We start from the raw sequence: 20,522 nt of genomic DNA on the forward strand, positions 1-20,522 counted from the left end.
GAGGCTGTTGTTTTTTAGAGTACAAAATAGGGTGTAATCATGAAGTGGTACTCAGTGCTGAGTGATACACACTTTCAACATAGCAACTCTAATTCTGCCATGACCCTTTGTTATTTTGTTTTGCCAGCCACTCTGTTTAATTGGGGAAGGCAGAACTGCTAGTAAGCAAGTTTTTATTTGCAGAGGGGTGAAGAAAATGAAGAGTACCTATGTACCTTTTCTGGATGCCCTCTTTAAAAGCTTCACTTGAAGTAATTTCAGTCTCTGGTCCCAGTGAAACTCTGAAAAGATTTAAAGTTTCACTGCCATTAAAAAACTCATATGTGTGTGTATACATTTATACATATATATAAAATAGCCAAATGAGGGAAAACCAGTTACTTTCTCAAATTCAATACATATTTTAGGCTAGAAAAGAAGGGCTTGACATTCATCTCACTGTCAAGGATTTTGCAGTTCCTGCTGGCTATGGTGGGTGCTCTCAGGACTAGCAAAAGCAGCATCTGGGTGCTGCCCCACAGCTTGAAGTGCTGTATTATCTTCTACAGTCTGCTGTGCTCATTTCTTCTGTTCAGTGCTACAAATAAAGCAGTTTCTGGCTCCTCCATGCTCTCTTTGTCCTGCATTCCTCCTGCTTTATGGGAGGTCAGACTGCTCCATGATGTGAGACTGTTTTCTGGCGAAGTCTGGAGGTCAGATCAGACCTTGTAGAGCATGTTCTCTGGGATGCTGTTGCTGCACAGTCATCTGGCATGCTGCTGTGGGAGGAGAAGTAGAAAATGCATTTTCCTGGCTGCTTTGTGAGATAACTTGTTCTGAGGGCACGTGGGAATGTCAGCAGCAAAAGAAGGTAGATAAAATCTGTGTTCAAGAATCAAACTTGGATTAAATGAAAAGTGGCAATGGTGTGTTTGTGAGAAGAGAAGTAGGTCTCATCTGGTTTTGTTGCTTATTTAGCTACACTGGTTTAGCTAACCTAATAAAATACAGTTTCTTACTGTAAAAAATACATTCTGGACAGAAAATGGACCAGATTCTTGATTTAATTGCTAAAGAGTATCCAGTCTTGATGGTGTCAAGCTTTTGCTCCAACTTAACAACATAAGCCTGATTCATACTTTTCTTGGACATTTTCACTTGGATTTATTTTTTTAAGCAGAAGAGGTGGAACATGACAGATTTGAAAATGTTTTATATAGCTTTCAACAAGAAGCAATTTATAGCAACTTGAAGTTACATAACTTCTAACTCCACTTTTTTCATGGCATGATTTAGATAGATCTGGTACTTTCACAATAATTCAAAGGAATATGCAATCAGTCAATCCATCTTATCTATTTTAAGCATTTCCAAGGAACCATCACAGTAGTTTCTACATTCTAAATCTGAATACAAGTGACAGTTTGCCATAAACAAGTATTTTGCAAAATATCAAAAAAGAAAAAGGGCTTATTCATTTATGAAATTAAACCTTCCTCTAATAAAGGGATCCCACAGTATTTCTCATGCTGCTCACTACAAAATTAGTATTAATTTATGCTTTAGGTAAAAATTTACTTAAGGAAAAAGTGTGTTTTTCATAGGAAGGTGATGAGATTCTTCTCCAGCAATAGCTAACTTGTAGATTTGTCAGACTCCACAATTATCAGAAGGACAATGGAGTATTACCTTTCATTAATTTTATTGGCCTAGATATAGAGCAAATGAACACAACAAAATGTTTCACAGAGCTATATTTAGGATAACATAGGAATTAATTCAGATGGCTTCATAATACTTGAAGCCAGAGGTAGTTTGGATTCTCTCATAAAGTAGTTTATTCAAACCATTTTGCAATATGGTTCAACTGAATCGTTGAACTTTTAATCAGTTGAATAATTCATGAACATTCTTTTAAAGGAATTTAATAAAAGCATTATATGAATACTTTCACAATGTTGTACCTATAGTAGTGTCACAGTAATCCTTCAACCTCAGCTTGCACTTCTGTGCAGTTGGAGTGGTTGTGTTTTGCATCATTTGATCTGAAAAGAAGCCATAAGGTTGTGTAGGGCAGAATTAGGCATTTGTCTGGGATAGATTATTCCGCTGAGAAAAACAGACTAAGTTGAGAAAAACATTAGGAGAAGTACCAATCAAAAGCTAGAAAACAAAACAAAACAAAACAAAACAACAGAAAATAAACCCAACAATAAGAAAATGTTGAAAATTAAAGAAAATGAAAAGCAGAATAAACAGCCTGTGTCTCAGGAATATTTTCTGCTTTTGACAATATTATCATATTTACTTAGAATCCTGGAATTTTCATTTTTTGTTCATACTTCTTCCACATCTGCAGGGTAGATTTCACTATTATTAGTTTACTTTTTCAATCCACATGGAAATTTTCCTGGAAAAAATAAGAGGAGTATTAAAGAAGTTATTGAATTTATTTGGAGATTTTTTTAAGGTCAAGGGCTGCAACTGTATTTCTAAGCTGCAATAAATGAAAATCTCTACTACTCTCAAGAGAAATAAGTCTAGAAGGCCTTTTTAGTTTTCCACAAAGTATGGAAACCCTGAATATTTGAGAAGTCAGTTTATCTTCTGTTTCTCAAAAGGTACATGGTAGTTTTGTATGTTATTTTTGGCATTTTACCGAGCAACATAGCAGTGCTAGATTCACAGAAAGAAGGAATTAGAGATTATGTAGGATTTGACTTCTACCTCTCATCTCTTCTACCTCACAGACCGTGTTTGGCCTTCATTTGTTGTTGCTTTTTAATTTCCTAGATGAAGTGGTCAGAATAAGGAAGGAGTAGAAAAATTTTGTTACTCTCTCAGGTGGAACTTCTGTCATTAATGTGTATATGATTGGAAGCCTGAGACAAAATGTGAAGAAGCTGCTTCCCAATATATGGTGGTACCATTTCATGGTTCTCACCCATACCACTGAGCACTGACATTTCATTTAATGAGCTGTAATTTTCTGCTGTCATCTCTCATGATCTTAGGCTGTGGCTGGGTTTTAGTTTGTAATGAGGACACTTTAGTGCAAGTGTATGTTGGTGTCTAAATGCTTTCTAGGTGTCTAGATTTTCAAATAGTCAATGTACTACATGTTTCCATGGTAGTCAGGCCAAAAGAATGATAAAAATATCCATCTCCTACAGGTTCAAATCACTGGCACCTTTGTATGCCTCTAGGAACATTCAAAATGTGGCGGTGTGCTTGAGACATCCATGTGGGATAGATAAATACGCCACGGGACCTGTAGGAGACCTGCAGCCTTCTAATGGGCTTGCTGGAGCCAGGAAGGAATGTTCCAAGGTATTTCTGACCCCAACAGAACTGGGCCTTAGCTATCTAAGCAACAGCAAACTTAAATATCTTTCTTGCATGTAGACAACAGATGCTGGGTGTGTTAATCTGAAACTGAACTCCATGATATGTAACAGTGCCTTTATTGGATTTCCTGCAAACAGCCTCACTGACGTGAGACTCATGCAGAGAACTAATGAGATTGAGGAAAGTCATCCAGGTTTTGTCTGGTTTGCTGTGGTCCTTTATAGGAATCTGACATTACTATACCATACCATACCTAAGGGAACATTTCAGGAGTGGACCCATGAAAATTTGGCTTCAAACCGCTGCCAGTGCAAATGTTCTGGCAAATTGAGGTGCAGAGGCAGGAACTCAGCTTAATGACCATGAGTTGAAACAAGAGGTTTAGAATGGATGGAAGGAAGAGCATTTTCACTCTGAGGACAAGCAGGTGCTGCACTGGGTTGTTTAGAGATGCTGTGCTGGCTCTGTTCTCTGGAGTGTTCAAGACCCAGCTGGACAAAGCCCCAAGCACCCAAGCCTGGTCTCACAGCTGAGTCTGCTTGGAGCAGGAGCTTGAATAGAGACTGCCTGATGTCCATTCCTACCTGAATTTTCCTATGATCTCAAGATACATTATTTCCAGAAGTGAAGCCAATAGCTTTTCTCTTCAAGCCCAATTAGACAAAGGAAAATTATTTCCCTTAACTGAAGGTGCAAGGATAGTAATTTCCATTTTCTGGTAGGAACAAGTGGCCCCAGAATTAATTGAACTAACCCTGTTGTGGTACAACAAAGGGTTGGGAGTTTAAATGCTTTGTGAAATATTTTTTTCACAACCAGCATTAAATAATTGTGAAGGCACAGAAGAAAAACCAAAAAAACCAAAAAAACAGCAAAAAAAAATAGCAGAAGGACTTAGGATAGTTTGTTGGATCTTTTTAAAATCGGTTTCAGGTTTTAATATTATGCCTTTTTTGGTGTGAAAAGGTGAGAATATTTTTGTAAAAATTGAATCCAACCTCCTTATAAATGAGACATTACAAACAGACAGGAGAAAAGGTCGCAATTTGACTTGCAAGTAGAAATACACCATTTTCTCAAAATAAAGAAAACACAGAAAAAAGAAATTTTGAGTCAGTCTAGAACATTTCTTCTCTTCTTTCCTCATCTTAGTGGAGCAAAACTGTTACCATATATTTAAGGAAACATTTAAATAGGCTTTATTAACTCCCTAAATAAAACCATACTGTATTTCTTTAGTAACAAGATACGTATTGCAGATAACCTGGCACATATTGCTAGCTTTCTCTATGTAAAAAAAATATAATTACTTATTTTTGAATTATGACATATTTTGAATTATGTCATATCAAATGAGAGCTGCAAAAAGATACTGAATTACTTTTTGCCTTTGCTACTATGCCTTTGCCGCTTTCACTAAAAGTGAAAAAGAGTGTAGGAAATCTCAATTCCTTGACTAGTGGGCAAAAATAAAGGATGTTGCAAAAGTATGCAAAATGATACATAAATGGAGAACCTGTCTAACAGTAATGTTTTGGATAAAAAATTGTGGGTTCAAATCAAAAATATTTTGAAAATAAATAAAATAGTAAAGCATATTTATCACAGTAATAAAAGCAACAGTAGATTTAATGTATTTTGTATGAATTCAAAGGGCAGTGTTTAAACAGGCTCTGGAATGCAGAACAGTGATCTTTGTTTTTTAGTGTAAGCCAGGTGCATACTTGAGTAGAAAGGTAGCTCTGAGTGTTTGAATTTTGGTTGCTCCTATCTATAACCAGAGCTCCTGTAGCACTGATCTGGTGACCTCCTTCCTAAAAAAGCCTGACATATGCCACAAGATTAGGTAGGATGCTGAAGGTCGTGTTGCCTCAACAGCTTCAACAGCCACAGACAATTTAGAGTATGCCTATAATGCTACTGTTCTTTTCCTACAACTGAGAAAAAGTAAAATTCTAGCGGAGTGTAACCAGGACAGGCACTAAATAGCTACCAAAGGAACTTTGTTCCATCAAAATGTTAAAGGCTGTCTGCAAGAACTTAACTATTTTCAGTGATATGTTCAAGAAAATACAGATCAGTTAATATCAGAATGGGCTTTTTAGAGTCATTTGCCATGTCCCAAAATTCTTTTCACACTTTTTCACACTGTCAACAGTCCTTTAACTGTTGTAAAATGTCTTATGCTAGTTTCTGAGAAGTATAGCGCTGAAGTTCCTGAACAGTTGATTACAGTATCGTCATTATTATTGTTTTTGGATTTTTCCCTTTTGTAGTAACGGATGTTGTGCATTGGTGATCACTAAAACTTTATAAGAAGATCTATTTTATCTCAGTGGTTTAATATCCAACTCCCATGCCCTCAAGCATGTTTTTTTCTTTTTTATCTGTTTTATTATTTTCAAGCTACCTGCTGTGGAGTTTGTTCTGATTGAACCTTGAGCTGATCAAATATGTTGTCAGTAGCATAAAGTCAGAGAAATATACACATTATTATAGTGGTTCTCGAGAATGCATGCATGCATGTTTCACACATAAATAGTTAATTAAAAAAATGAATTCTTTGCTGGTATTTTCATCTTATCTAGTGAAATGGGATGATCCATTTAACTATTTCTAATTTTTCAAAGTGTTTAGTTATACACAATCATTAGTTCCAGCTGGGGGTCTGTTTATGTGAACATATACATATATATAAATATACACAGAAGTAAAATCTTGATTTCTGTTTGATTTGTTCCTCTACTGCATCTTTTACCTGCTGCTCATTCTTTTTTTACTCTAATGCATTTTGATGTTTTTTTTGAAATGTTCTGCAATAGAAATGCTGCTACATTTCTCAGATATTTGCAAACACATTATCTTTTAGTCCAATATGGCCCATCTTTACAAATGCAGAAATTGGTATGTTTAAAGAGAAATGGGTAGTAGTTTTTTGGAGTTAGTTTTTTGTGTGATTTTTCTTTCACATATAGGCTACCACTTGTCAGCTACAACTATGCTGCCTAGAAAATACATCATCCCAGAAAGAGTGATATTTTAAGCGTATATTTTGAATTCCTATTTAAAAGTGTTGGTGTCTGTAAAAAACTAATAATTTTATTTGTAGTTGGATCAAATTTATCAAGCAAAGAGTCTTAGATACAACATTTGGGTATGATTTGCTCTGCCATGTTGAGGTTAAAGATGTGGAATGTATATTTTTTTTGTCTGATATATCTTGGAAAGTGTGGCATTTCACTAATAGAAATGGTATGGCAAAGCATATAAGCCTTATTTTAGTGCTGTAATAGTTAAATCAATATCAGAATTATCTTTTGTATTGCTCTAAATTACAGCCAGTAGTTTCCAGAGGAGAGGAGATACCTCTCATACATGATTAGCTTTTGAAGTGAAAAGAATATGAAGGTTCCATAATTAAACCTTGGCAAATGTTGCAGTCTGCAAGGAGCATGGTGCTTTCTTTCACGCTTCTTCAGAAATAAGACACATTCCTTTTACAGTGTTTATTTGCAAATTTGCAATTGAAATGGACACGATGTCTTCCACTTCAAAACCTATTGATATGACAGGTGCTAATTCTTGGGGGAATACCAACATTTTAATATTCTTTCAGCGTGCTTCTATTTCAGCACTTTAAATTGAGTCATTAAATATTTCTGATGGTTCTAAATTTTTAGAAAAAAAATAGTTCAGCCAAGTCAGTAAATCATTTTGTCATTAGGAGGGCCTTGAAGGATTGTAAGGTGATGAGATTTATTCTTGCTTCATGTGAAAAAATTACACTTGCAACATGATAGATCACCTCTGGAATTAAATCTTCCTTTGAATCGGCCATCAGTGCAGAAGACAATGGAATTACAAAAAGTAATATACGTATTGGAATGTTAAAATTATAGTAATTCATAGTTTTAATCATTAAGTAGCATTTAGACTACTCCACTAAAAGAAGAAAGGATAGAATGTGCATGGGAATGCATGAGCAAGAGGTACAAGGGATTTCAGGGCATTACAACAATAAATGGGTTAATATCAAACAATGTTGGTATTGTCGAAAGTTACAATATGCTAATGTTCTTTAGGAAGCTTGAGTTTAATTATTTAGTGATTTTACCTTGCTCATGGAATATTATCTTTTTCATTAACTATATCCATTGCAAATGGGATATCTCTTTTCTAGGCAGCTTTAGTGCAATAGTTAACCACTAAAAAGTCAAAGAAGCTAAAGCAGGGGTTGATAGTAAATTTTTACATGAGTAGGAATTTATAGATGTGTTTTTTCTATGATGTGGGTTATTCTTGAGCTTGGAGAACTTCAGTCCAGGTGACTGCATTGTGTGTCCTATTAAACACAGCAGTGGTCAACAGACAGCTCTTTACTCCCTTATCTTCTATTCCTTGTTTCATCGCAGAGCAGATATGCTATGGAATTGACTTCTCCAAGGCTCCTCAGAATAATAACTGTTGGAATTTAAGTCTGGTTGAGGCTTCCATTCCACAGGGTAAGCTTGTTTGGGTGGTTCTTCCAGAGAAGCAGTTTGCAATTGTAGGAACACCATGTTTCTGGACCTTAGAACTTGTTCTGGCATTTGCAGCAGGCCAACATAAGTCACTACGTGGAACTTTCATTTTTGTAGATGAATAGGCTGCTGGCTCTGTGTTTCAAGTATAAATTCAGTTTTATGAAAATAGTCACAATAAAGTTAAGATGAACTCTTACAGTTACTAGCATCACAGGAAAAAGTGTTAGGTCATGTCTAAGGCAGAATTAGACAGTGTATACATAAATTACAGTTAATAAGTTAAAATAAAATCTAATGTTGCTATTGGATTGTCTCTGTTAAAGGAACTTCATAAATGTTCAAGGTTTATTTTAAACAATTACTGTTCTTCCATTCAGTGTCCATTTTTGTAGTTCTTCAGTGAAGTGACCCCAGCTGCCTCATCATCTATATTAATAAACATAATATATCTACGTGTTTCAGAACTGAAAGTGAAGGAAATCTAATGATTGAAATCTAACAGGAATTGAAAGGAGACTAACAGATCTGTATTATGTTCAATAATACTTAAGGAGACTTTTTCTCCCTTTTTACTTATTTATTCCCAACAACCTCTCTTCTGAGACTGACCCCTGCTGGATGCTTTATTTTTTTTTAACAAATGTGTCATCAGAGCTGTTTTAATTATATAAACTCTCTTCCTAGGTGGCAAAATTAGTTTGAACCTTGACTGTAATTTGACAGTAAAGCTCAAATTATTGAGAAGCACTAAAGGTTTCTGGGAGAAGGATGTGCCTAACCATAACATTGGGGTACAAAAAACTTGAAGGCTGCAAGGCAAACTGGAATTTGGTCATATGATTTCCACTAATCACACAGGCACTCCTGTGAATGGGTGGCCTCTTTTCTTTGAAATACAAATATGTGTCTCTCAAAGAAAAATTCTTTTCACATTAAATACCTTTTGATTACAAAAGGCCAAGCCATTGGAACAGTCTGAGCAGTTCTGTTCTTGGTTCAATAAGCCCCTAAATTTTGTTGATAAGCCTTTGTTTAGACTTTAGGTCTATCTCTGGCATTTACTTAATTAGATGAAGTATTTTTATGTGTCTTATGAAATACTACATTTATTTCAGAAAAGATGAGTCGAGGTTGTGAAAAATTTGCAGTCCACTTACAGTTGCAGTGTATGCAGTTAAAAATTCTGATATCTTAATATAACCTATCAAAATCCTTAAAATTTGAAATAAGCTTTAAAAGTATTTGAACAGTTTACAATTTAAAAACTAATTAATATTGGAGGATTGACCTGTATATGTAGCAAATAGCTGAAGTCTTGAGTTTCAATGAGCATGTAATCTCAAAAATTTAGTGTCTTGAATTTTTAACATTATTATGAATAGAGAAACTATGGATTGTACTTGCAATTTGTCCCTGCTATTCAAAACATAGGCCTTTTATCTGAAGGCTGACTTTGTCTGATGTTGGCAGATAATGACTACATTTCTACTATTCTGTGGCACCATAAAATGTGGCCAGTTTCTCTCTTGCCTTTTTTTCTGAGCGAGCACTTGGTACCAAGCACAGTCATGGACCATTGGTCATTCTTGGGATTCTCTGCTTCTGGTTCACAGCATCTCAGTGTGGCTTTGCAGCAGTAAGGTGGGAAGGGAATTTGGGGGAGGAAAGAGAACAGTTGCTGAGAGTGCAGGAGAATTATGAAAATCACATGAGGAAATAAAGGCGTTCTTCATGCCATATATGAATATGTATTATAATCCTAATAAATTGCTCCATCTTCTCTGTAATGTATGATGATAGAAAGTAATTTTTCATTTTTTCTGATGACTAGATGTTTTACTCTTCAGATGAAATATGAGCAGCAAAAGTGGCTTTGTCTGTCTTTTCATATCAATAGATAGTATTTTGGCATGAAATAATTTACTGTGGATGCCTTGAACTATGCAAAGCACAGTTTGCCTTGTTATGGGTGTCTCTGAGGTAGTTGGAAATGGTATGCTATGAATTTGTGGGTAACTCATTAAAAGATTAGTTAGGTACAAAATGTACAGTGTACATTGCACATGCATAATTTCCAAAGAAATATGTGATATGTAAAATTCTTCATTTTAATAATTTAAATTATTTTCCATTCCACTGGATTCTGCAGTGGTATTGCTTATTATCTGATTAGAGCAGAAGTGCTTTTACTGACTTACTAGAAAGTGCTTAAATATGTAAATATATATATATATATTTATATATATATATATATATATATAAAATATAAAGTATAATAAGTTAAATGTATACACTGTAAATTACTTCAGTTAGCTGTGGTTAGCCCATAAAAAATAATACTTAAGAGACCACTGTGGTTCGTTTCATTACTTCAGGATGTATTTGGATTGTTTTGCTATATTGACATTGTGGAAGGAAAAAGTCTTAACTGGACTAAAATAATCTATAATGCTAGAAAATATTTAATTATTGATTGATTTTTCTTCCGCTACCTTTATGTTCAAAGAATAAGTGTCAGAAACAAGCATTTTCTTTTCTACTGAAACTTGCATCTTTTCATCCAGCCATGTAATTTGTGATGTGGTGATTTGCACTAAGAAATTTTTATAGTCTTAGCTGTAGCTGTGCAATTCCAAGTGTGGGTAGAGGTAATTTAAAAAGAGAGGCGGTATTACTTTAAACAGGTGAGGATGATGGAACTCTGGCCTTGTGGATTGAAATGCTGACATGAAATATGCTTATTTTAGATGGTATTGGCTGATAAAACTGAGCTTAAGTTCTCTCTGATCACATGACACTTGTCTGCTTCTCCTCAGATTGGCAGCTCTAAGGCCTTTTAAGGATATGAAATGAACCAAATACAAAAAAGGAATGTAGTTTTATTAAGTATTTGCAATAAAATTTTGCTGGTGGCCACTGAGAAGTTTGGTTAATCTATGTAATTAATTGTATAGTAAACATCTACTCTTTACAATCTTAGATTGTTTTTCATATTCCACTAAAAGAAGTTGGATGATTTTTCTGTCATATTTGTTCACTTTGTTGTGTTTTTTTGATGTAGCATCACCTAAGATCTGTTGCATATTTCTCCAGGACAAAACCTTTTAAAATATTTCTCACTGTTGCATCTTAGTTCATATCTGGGTTAGCCACAAGTGAAGCCTCTTTATTTTGGTACCAAAATTTGCAGATTTGTTTTGACATTGACTCTCATTTCAGTGGACTTACACAGACAGTGCTGATCATTTTAGAAGCAACCTGGCATCCCCTAGAAAGTAGGGACTGTGCAATGACTGTTTCCATTGCAGCCCCCTTCACTACCTCTAGCTTATTTATGAGCAAGTAATGCAGTAGAAAAGCAGTGAGCATAAATAACACGATACAGAGAACGTACTTAAAATTAGGATCTAGAGTGCCTGTACTGCCTCTGTATTTTTGGGTGTCATCTTCTGATTTATTCCTGCGTGCCACTAGAATTCCATCTCAAGAGTCTGAGGCTGAATTTTGGAATTTATATTGATTTACTCGGGTGCCTCACATCCCTCTCAATAATGTGTATGCTGGTAACTCCTCCTCAGTACATTAGAGTGCTCCATTGCTGCTCTGTCAAACTGCAGTTTTCTACAAAACTGAATTGCATTTGAGCATCTGCTGTGGTCAACCTCAGAATATTTCTACACATGTTCCTAGCTTTCAGCATATTTTAATGTGATATTCACTAGAAATTAGCAATGCTAAACAATTAATCTCACAGAAGAAAAAATGCCCTAAGAAAGAGAAAGTATAAAATGCCCAGATTGATCATGACAGCATAAATCAATCCTACTGAATTATTGTGGGAAGTCCTTGTATCATGTCTAAAAAAGATAGAATCTTTTTCCAACCTTCTGTGAATGCATATCATACACTCAGAGTGTTCATTACAGTAAAAAGTGATAGGCCTGAGTGACAACTGATTTCCTTTTCTACTTTCAGGAATAACAGTGTGGAAAATAGCCATGTGAAATGGGAAATTTTGGGCAATGTGTCATTATAGGGAAGGTAACTGCTGTGTTGAAGTAATTGTCAGCATTAGCCAGAAACAGTTTCATATTTCTGATATAACTGAGTCTGTCAAAGAGCAGTTTAAAGCCCCAAATCATAAGTATTTTTTGAGTCACACAGTCCTGACAAACTTACTGTGAAGCTGGAGTTTCTAAAAAAGTTTTGTCTCAATGTAACATACTGTAAAATTTTCCCATGTAGGCTACAGGAGAACTTTGAGAAATATAAAGTCTGGAGGACCAAAACGTCCTCTCTTTCTTTCTCAGCAAATATGTGTGTTTATCAAAGGTGCACAACACTTGCCTTAATGTTTATGCAAACTGGATCCTTCCCTGCTACTGAAACCTTTACATTGATCATGGTCATCTTTCTGACATCTTTCTGAAGAGAATGTGAGGCTCTGTGGAGATTACAATCTCCCAGAGCAGCCTTTCCTTAAACATTAAGGACTTGCATGGACAGCACAATGACAAATATGAACCAGTTTAGTCATTCTGTGACTGATTTACCAAAAATCAGCCAAATCCCATGTGACACCTTAGAGGGGCATGAGGTCTTCTCTGGACTCTGCCTGTGAGTACATTGTCTTTTGGCTCAACATACAAATAACCAAGAGCTGAGCTCCATTCCCAGGAGCACAGTGGGGAGGAACAGGGCCTGTTTCATTGCCCCTGCTTTATACTGATTTTTTTTTCCCCAGCCATATTTATTATCCATAATTATTGGATAATTTAATTCGAGGCAGTTTTACTGCTAGAGCATCAGAGAGTGGCCTTGGTGGTGCCCAGGAGACACTGTCTGTTGTGTAAGAGAAGGAATTGAACAATGCTTTCTCTGTTAATGGACCAGAACAACCTAGGCCACTCAAACTTCCTGAGCAAACATCTCCGGAGTATTAACAGTTCCTATTTATCTGCTAATGGATAAATTAAGTTATGCAGAACCATGAATATCGCAGAGTCCCACAGCACCCTGTGGTACAGACATCTTCTCTTGCAATGTGTCATTTGCATACTTCATCCTATTGCTTTTAACTGGGTTTTATGGGAAGAGGAAATAAAAATACAGGATGCCTTTTTTTGCATAAGTTACGTTTGTTTTTTTTTTTTAATTAGCAGGTGCTCACAAAAGAAAATGAAATAACTTTGACAGATTTTCCTCTTCTGAATTCTCTGGCTCTAGCAGAAGAAAGCTGACTACATGGTTGATGTTTTCTAAGTGCTGAGTGTGATATTAACATGAGCTTCATCATTAGCTGATGTTCTTGTTATGTGTCATTCATACTTAGCTGTAAGTATCACAAAAATCTGATACTTTATCATTCTGAGTCTAATACACTGATCTTTTTTTCATTGATAAACATAATTCTGAAACAAAATTCTACTACAAAGCTATCTACTTTATAGGGCACAGGCGTTTTCATTTAAGATGATGATAAAGCTGCACAGCAGCTTTGGAGAATGTATTTGTTTACTTTTTCTAAATTTAATACCTTGGTAAGTGATACCAAGCGTAGCTGAGAGCTCAAACAAAAGAAAAGCTATCTATATTTATTATTACAGATGCCTTTTCCACTTCCTGCCAGTCTGTTACTTAGATGTCCTGGTTTTGGTGCAACAGAGTCCATTTTGTCCTTTGTAGCTGGTGCAGTGCTGTGGTTTTGGATTTAGTATGAGAATAATGTTAATAACACACTGTTTTTAAGTAGTGCTGACACCTAGTCAAGGGGTTTTGTGTATCTCATGCTCTGCTAGTGAGGAGCTGCACAATAACCTGGGAGGGAGCACAGCCAGGACACCTGACCCAACCTGCAAAAGGGGTATTCCATGCTGTAGAATGTTGTGCCCAGTATAAAAGCTGGAGAGAGTTGCTCAGAAGCCACTCATTGTGGTTCAGGGATGTGATTAACATTAGTCAGTGGGTGATGAGCAATTGTATTATGCATCACATATTTCCCTTGGGTTCAGTTACTCCCTTTCCCTCTTCTTATCATTACAGTTCTTGTTATTGCTATTTCTGGTATTAGTATAATACTATATTAGTATAATTGTATCATTATTAGTAAATTATTATTAATATTATTGTTGTTATTATTAATGTTATATTTTGGGGTTTTTTTCTTTTCTTATCTAACCCCTGAGGTTTAGATTTTGTTTCCATCTCTCCTCCCCACCTGGGGGTATGATACAGAGGAGTGAGCAAGTGTCTCTGTGGTACTTAGTGGCCAGCCAGGGTGAAACCACAACACTCATCTTCCTTTCTTTTCTTCATCCTTTCCTTTCTTCATCCCACCAGGAGTGGGTAACACTGCCAGTTCCACAGATCAGCTCCTGTGAGTTGGAAGGGCTCACTCTTTTGCATCAGCTGAGGGTGCCCCTGAAGATGAATGCTTCCAACTTTAAGAAAGCTTTCTTTTATGATTGAGAGTACAGCATTATATAATCTGCATTAGATAGGTTTTAGTCTTCTCACTGCTGCTGTATTCAGTGTGCATTATTGTCACCCCAGAAGAGCACTCCTGTCTTCATTTTCTTTGCCAGTCTTTCCAGCTTGGTGGTTGCAATTTTGATTACAGTGTATGCCTCATTTAACCTGACTGACCTGAATATCATCCAGTAAGCAATAGCTTATTTTTTAGGATATTCTAGGATATTTTCTTTCTTGATAACTGTGTTACTCCTTGCTAGATAAAATTGTCTCTTAGTTTTAGATTTAGTCTTTGACTTACATCTCTTGTAAGATCTGCAAACCTATGAGGAGGAAATGTAGCTCCTTTCCTTCCTATCAAAAGTCTGTGGTACTCTATACCACTACAGTAGTGAATCTTTCTTTTTCAGTATAAAACTTTGCTTTTTTTTGTCTATAAACTTTTAACTAAAGGAGTTAAGAGAGGAGGCGTAGGGAGGAGCTGTGACTGTGGGTGTTGGGGAAGGAAGGAAAAGGATTTGAAGGAAGTCATGGATAGTATGTGCTGAGGGTGCTTTAGCAGCATGCAGGTATTTCTGGAAAGACATTATCCCTGCCAGCATTTGTTGGTGATCTGAAGGTAAGAATAGCTATATGGTGGCCTCAGCTGGGAAGGATCAGTGCATGAACTTTATCTTCAGAGCTAGGTGATGTTCTTCAAGCAGCGTCTAGCATCTGAGCCAAGGAGGGATTTTTGCAGCTCATGTCAAAGGAAATCTGTTTTATGTCTCTGTTTTATGAGAAGCATTAGTTTGTAATAATATTAATCATCATTTTGGCAACTGCTTGGGGGTAATTCTATCAGCTTGCTTGTTTTGGAAAGACCAGCTCAGCAAAGTAATAAATAAAATGGACAGTGTTGTGGTATAGGCTAGCAGAATAATAGGAAGGTGTCTCTGTGAATTCCTTTCATATTGACAGTGCCTCATTTCCAATCCTGTGTAAATAATGAGAAAAAATTAGTAGTGGCAGACACTTTTCATAATGGAAAGGAGCTTGTAAATGTATTAGAGAACCACAGGCAATTTTATTCCTGCCATGACAAGGCCCCTACTTTGTTACCCAGTCACACCCTCCTGTTAATTTTCTTTTTCAAAGACACCTTTACTTTTATGGGGTTTTGGAAACACAGAGGGAATTTCTTTGCAATGCCAAGGTGGTTATAGTGAAGATGGCATAGTGGCTCTTAACTGCTAAACAAAAAAATTCAGTTTGGATAAGGAGCATGAACTTAGAGTAATCTGCTTGATAGCAAAATGAGTAATTTTTAACATTTTCTCAAGGGAATTAATTTACTGTTTTAAAAATGTCACAAACTATCTTCTTATTTGCAGTAGGTTTTAAATGTTCTGATGTAGTGCCACTGCTGTAGGTTAGTGATGTTCTACATCTCTTTAAACTGCACAAGTTTCCTTAACACTGTCAGAGACTGTGTATTTGTGTTGTACATGCATGCAGGTATTGTTCTGCCTGATGGGGAGTGCAAGTGAGTTAATTTGTCTTCAGTGTTTTTCGTTGAAGAATTCCGTAAACAAAACCAAACCAAAGAAACTGTATTGACTGATACAGAGATTGGTAGCAGGACTGCCCATCAGTAGAGCTTAACACCGTGTCCTAAATAGAGACTAATGTGAGCAAATTAATTAAGCAATAGGCTTATTATTATTTGTTTGTAACTAGAATTTGCACCTTAAAGACATATCCCAGCAAGAACTCATGTTTCCAAGTTTTCACAGATGAAAAGGAAGCTATGTAAAATGCAAAGAATACCAGCAAACCCAAATACACTACTTGATCTATGTTCATGTTCCACGTGTGAATAAAATAGGTGAATAGTGCTGAGATAAAATTTACCCGGTCTCCTAGTGCAATGATGTTAAACATATGTAATGTTTACAAAAGTAAATGCACTCCATAGGGTGTTTCACTGGAAAAAGTTTTTCTATCCTTATTTTGTTTTTATAATCCACATTTCTTAAATGTCTTTGTAATTTAATAGATGTTGTCATTTAAGAAGAGAGAAGCCTGCACAATTTATTGAAGCTATATATGCAGCAAAGCTAATGAAAGCAAAAAACAAACAAATAATGTGGACATCAAAACTCAAATAGCCAGCTGTACACCTCCCTCCTCACTATCCAGACATTAAGTCCTTGTATAAAAGCATTCATCCACAGAATCACAGATCACAGAGAGGTGATCTGGAAGAGATGTGCACGGCTTCATGCTTGCCCTGCACTCAGCAGTGCAGCAGAGCTAGCGAGGCTGGAGACTGTTCTGCTGCAGCTGTCAGCAGCAAATTTCTGGTGCACAAAGGAATTGTGGCTTGTTTTCTGAGAGGTGAAGCAATGCTGTTGTCCCTTGATAATACAGTCTGTGTCCCTGGAATACAGCCTGCTGTGGAGCAGTCATCAGGGAACTACAAGGAATAAGAGTTGGCCGTATGTACATCAGAACTGACAAGAACAGTTAAAGTGGGAGCAGAATCATGGACACTTGAGAAGTGTGTGAGTTGTATTGATAACATGACTTACCCATGTTTCATCCATTAACACAGACCTATTTAGATGACCCATTTTTAAATCAAGAGTCCCACATGTTATGTAAACATGCTATTAAACTTCAAGAACCTGTTGGAAAGGTTCTCAATTCTGCCTTTCTCTATCTGCATTGCCAATGCCTTGAGAAATCCAAACAATGTTCTGTGTTTTTAGCATGGCCTGCCAGAAAAGCAAACAAACTCAGGACAGAAGAAAGTAAGTTGATGTCATCCTGCTTATAGGATATGACAGCACACTGAGGCATGGACTTAACATTGACTGAGCTTGAAAAAGAGGATAGGCTTGGTCACGGTTCCCCTTTTGTTAGCAGGCTCTCATAGGGTGAGAGAATGGACTGGTAATTAGTATGATTGCCGGTCTCTGTTGTTAAATTCCATGTTTAGGTGCCCTTCTCTTCAGTTAAACAACTTTATTCAATAATTTCTTTCCCTTGGAGACTGTACTTCAGTTAAACAACTTTATTCAATTTCTTTCCCTTGGAGTTCAGAGAAGAGGAAAGATCAAAGGATCTTCAGTGTGCAAAGCCATTGTGATGAAAAGGAGCTGACTAGATAAGACAATTCTAGATGGTCTTAGCAGGCAATTGAGGTCCTGTGCTGCAGAAGATGACTGAGAAAGCACTTAGAAAAACAGAAAAATAGGACTGGATCTTGGCTGGTTTATACATACTGAGGCACTAACTAGAGATTAAAAGATGAGATAAAACCAACCTTAAAAGGTTTGCATGACACAGTTGCACAAATGTGGGCTGAGGCTGGGCAGTCAGATTGGCTGACTGGTAGAGAGAATGGTCTTCTCCTTTAGTAATTGTATTTTTATTTCATGATAGCTTGAAGGAAGGGCCTGGATGACTGCACGTGTGTGTTTTATATGCTGAGACATTTTATAAGATTCTGAAAGGAATTCAGGCATGAAGTGGTTTGGATCTGGTTGATTTTAGGGGTTTTTTTTAAGTCTTACGATTCAAAAGATATGTGTAGGTATAAGAAACAAGTGAAAGAAGATCATGTAGAGAATAAAAGATTTCTTATTTTAACCAAAGATGATGTTTAAACAATTTTTTTTGTTACAGTCTTTGAATATAAAGTGAGCATAGACAAATACAAATGACTGTACAATGACAAAGATGATATGTTGTGACTTAGAGGAGGGAAAAAGCTTTGGGTTGTACATATTTTTATTATGTATATAAATATGCATGCATAGAATTAGAGCCTCAGAACTTTTAAATTAAGTGTTCTTAAGGTCTCCTGTTTAGCAGTCTGGTTAAGAAGTACAAAGTTTAAGAACAATGGGAAATTGTGAAGAGTTTCATAAGAATATGGTTATATAAAACTATATATAGGCCAAAATTGAAATCTAAGCAGCATGAAATATGTACAATTTAGCTGAATGTTAGTGCTTAAATGATCACTTAATTACAGAGACACACTCGCTCTAAATATCCTGTCTATAAATGCAATGCGTATTTAAAAGGGGTCATCAAAGCACACGTGTAACTATTTAAAAATGTGGTGTACAAGTGTTATATTTATCTTATTGGTGTTTCTCCTTCATAAATTTCCTTCTAAAGGATGAAGTTTTTCTGTACAGATTCAGATTTTTAAGTTAGTGGAAAGTAAATGTTATAGGGTCCCTTTCTTTCTTCCTTCATCAGGAAAGTAAAACAAGTAGCACACCTATTTCCCATCACACTCTTTGATTAGTTTCACCCCAAAAGGAAACTTGTGCTCCACAACATAAGGACTTTCTGTACAAGCATTGAGAAAGCCCTTAAGTTTGAGATTGTAAGTGAGCCAGTAACATTCCTGGTGACCATGAAGATGAAGTCTTTTGAAATGGGTTACATAACTTGCTGCAAGTGCAGAGATGGCTTGGCATACATGTTTAATGGTTTCACCTGTGGTGATGCTTGAGGGCAACCTCCAAGCATTAATGCTGAACTCTAATTAGTGTAGACAAGATCACAGCACTGGATTTCAAGGGAATGCAAGATAACCTGCAGACAAATTACCAGTGAAGTAACATGACCAGTTCTGACAGTATGTTCAAATCATGTACAAAAAAAAATCCATCAACTCCAACATTTTCTAATATATTGACTATCAAAACATTTTGTCCCCAGTAGGTATCTAGACTTCTGGATAAGTATAGAAGTGGCACTGTAGCTGGAGGGTTTATGGTAATTCTATAAGCAGCAAAGTGTCTCTGCAAAGGAGAGATAAACAGCGAGTAATCCTCATAATTCCCCACTGATAGCCTATCCATCTCTGCTATAAATTAGAAAGCCCAGAGATTAGGAAGGCTAGGCAGGGTGTAGCTCACAGCATTAATCACAGTATTAGGACAGCACTGTGCTTGATTTCTGTGTCCAAAGCACTGGTATTTCTCCCTAGGTTAAAATGACATAACGTAGTTTGGAATACATACTGTTCAAGCTGCCTGCTCAATGAAGAGATGGTTTTCCAGAAGACATTGTCAAACACTTCTTAAAACTAAGGTATTGACTGCAGACTGGGGAGTAGTGCAGTACTTTTCACCGTGAGGGCTGTAGCCAAGATTTTGTAATCTCTTCAAGTTTCTAAATTCAGATTTATTTATTTATTTAATACGTGTTCAGCATAATTCAGATGGGTGAGGGTCAGTTTGTCCTTATACTTCTTGGTTCTAGGAGGATACTGTGCAAATGCATCTGGTCTTTTGGAATCTGCATGTGACCAGACAGGCAGAACAGGTAATGTGATTGTGTGTGTACAAATGCCTATTTAAGCATAAAACATGAATGGGCACCTTTAGAAATTAGAGGTTAGATACTAGTTCTCACAAGCACATGGCTGAACTAAATAAAATAAATATGAAATTTTCTTGATAAAATTTATTGATCTGGTAGTCAGATGGAGAAGGAAGAACTGTGGCTTGGCTTCCATAATAATGCAGCAATTATTCCAAATCCTATACAGCTTTTTGTTTAAAGTACCAAAAATGGGTAATTTAGTTGTCTGTTTTTTTATTAGATGATACATCAGGTGATATATTTTATTTGTTCAGATCTCCACTCCCTCATTCCAAAGTCTTTTTGACTACATTGACAACAATTGTACTCTCAAAATCTAATTGATGCATTTATTATTGTCACTTCAGTTTTTTGAAATGCCTAGCTCAATAAACTGTTGCTTGAGGGGCCATTTTGAGAAACAGTAAGGCTTTTCCAAAAGTGAAAATGCATCAACAAATGTTTTATCTTTACATGCACAGTAGCAGTGTACAGGACTTTGGGGATGCTGAAAGTGTTTTCATCATGTTTGATCACCTTGCTTTGGAGTGATGATAGGGTTTCTGGTTTTGCAGTCATGAGAAGGGCTAAATGGAAATCTCTAGAGAAAGGAACTTCCTAACAACAATATGAAAAATGTGTGGTCAGCATGGGGAGAAATACACTAATAAATGTTCATAGGGGAAAAAAACCCAATCTCTCTGAAAGGGATAGACTTTTGTGGGAAAAGGAAGATTTTGCTTCCAGGGTTAGAGATATTGTGGAAGGATATGAATTGACATAAGACTGATAAAATCTAATAGGCTACAGGAACAGATGTTGGCAAAA

The 20,522-nt window shown here is 36.2% G+C and overlaps 1 protein-coding gene across 7 annotated transcripts in view; it reads left to right on the top strand.

Moving 5' to 3' along the window:
- DLGAP1 (DLG associated protein 1) overlaps positions 1-20,522 on the top strand; it is a 407,137-nt gene that overhangs the window by 81,064 nt on the left and 305,551 nt on the right. The window contains exon 3 of one of the 7 annotated variants that reach the window (XM_058041393.1): positions 3,153-3,309. The exons of the other annotated variants lie outside the window; for them this stretch is intronic. The gene's annotated coding sequence lies outside the window, so the exon portion shown is untranslated. The remainder of the gene's footprint in view (positions 1-3,152; positions 3,310-20,522) is intronic. 7 annotated transcript variants of the gene reach the window in all.

This window comes from Melospiza georgiana, chromosome 1 (genome assembly GCF_028018845.1).
Source record: "Melospiza georgiana isolate bMelGeo1 chromosome 1, bMelGeo1.pri, whole genome shotgun sequence".
NCBI lineage: Eukaryota > Metazoa > Chordata > Aves > Passeriformes > Passerellidae > Melospiza > Melospiza georgiana.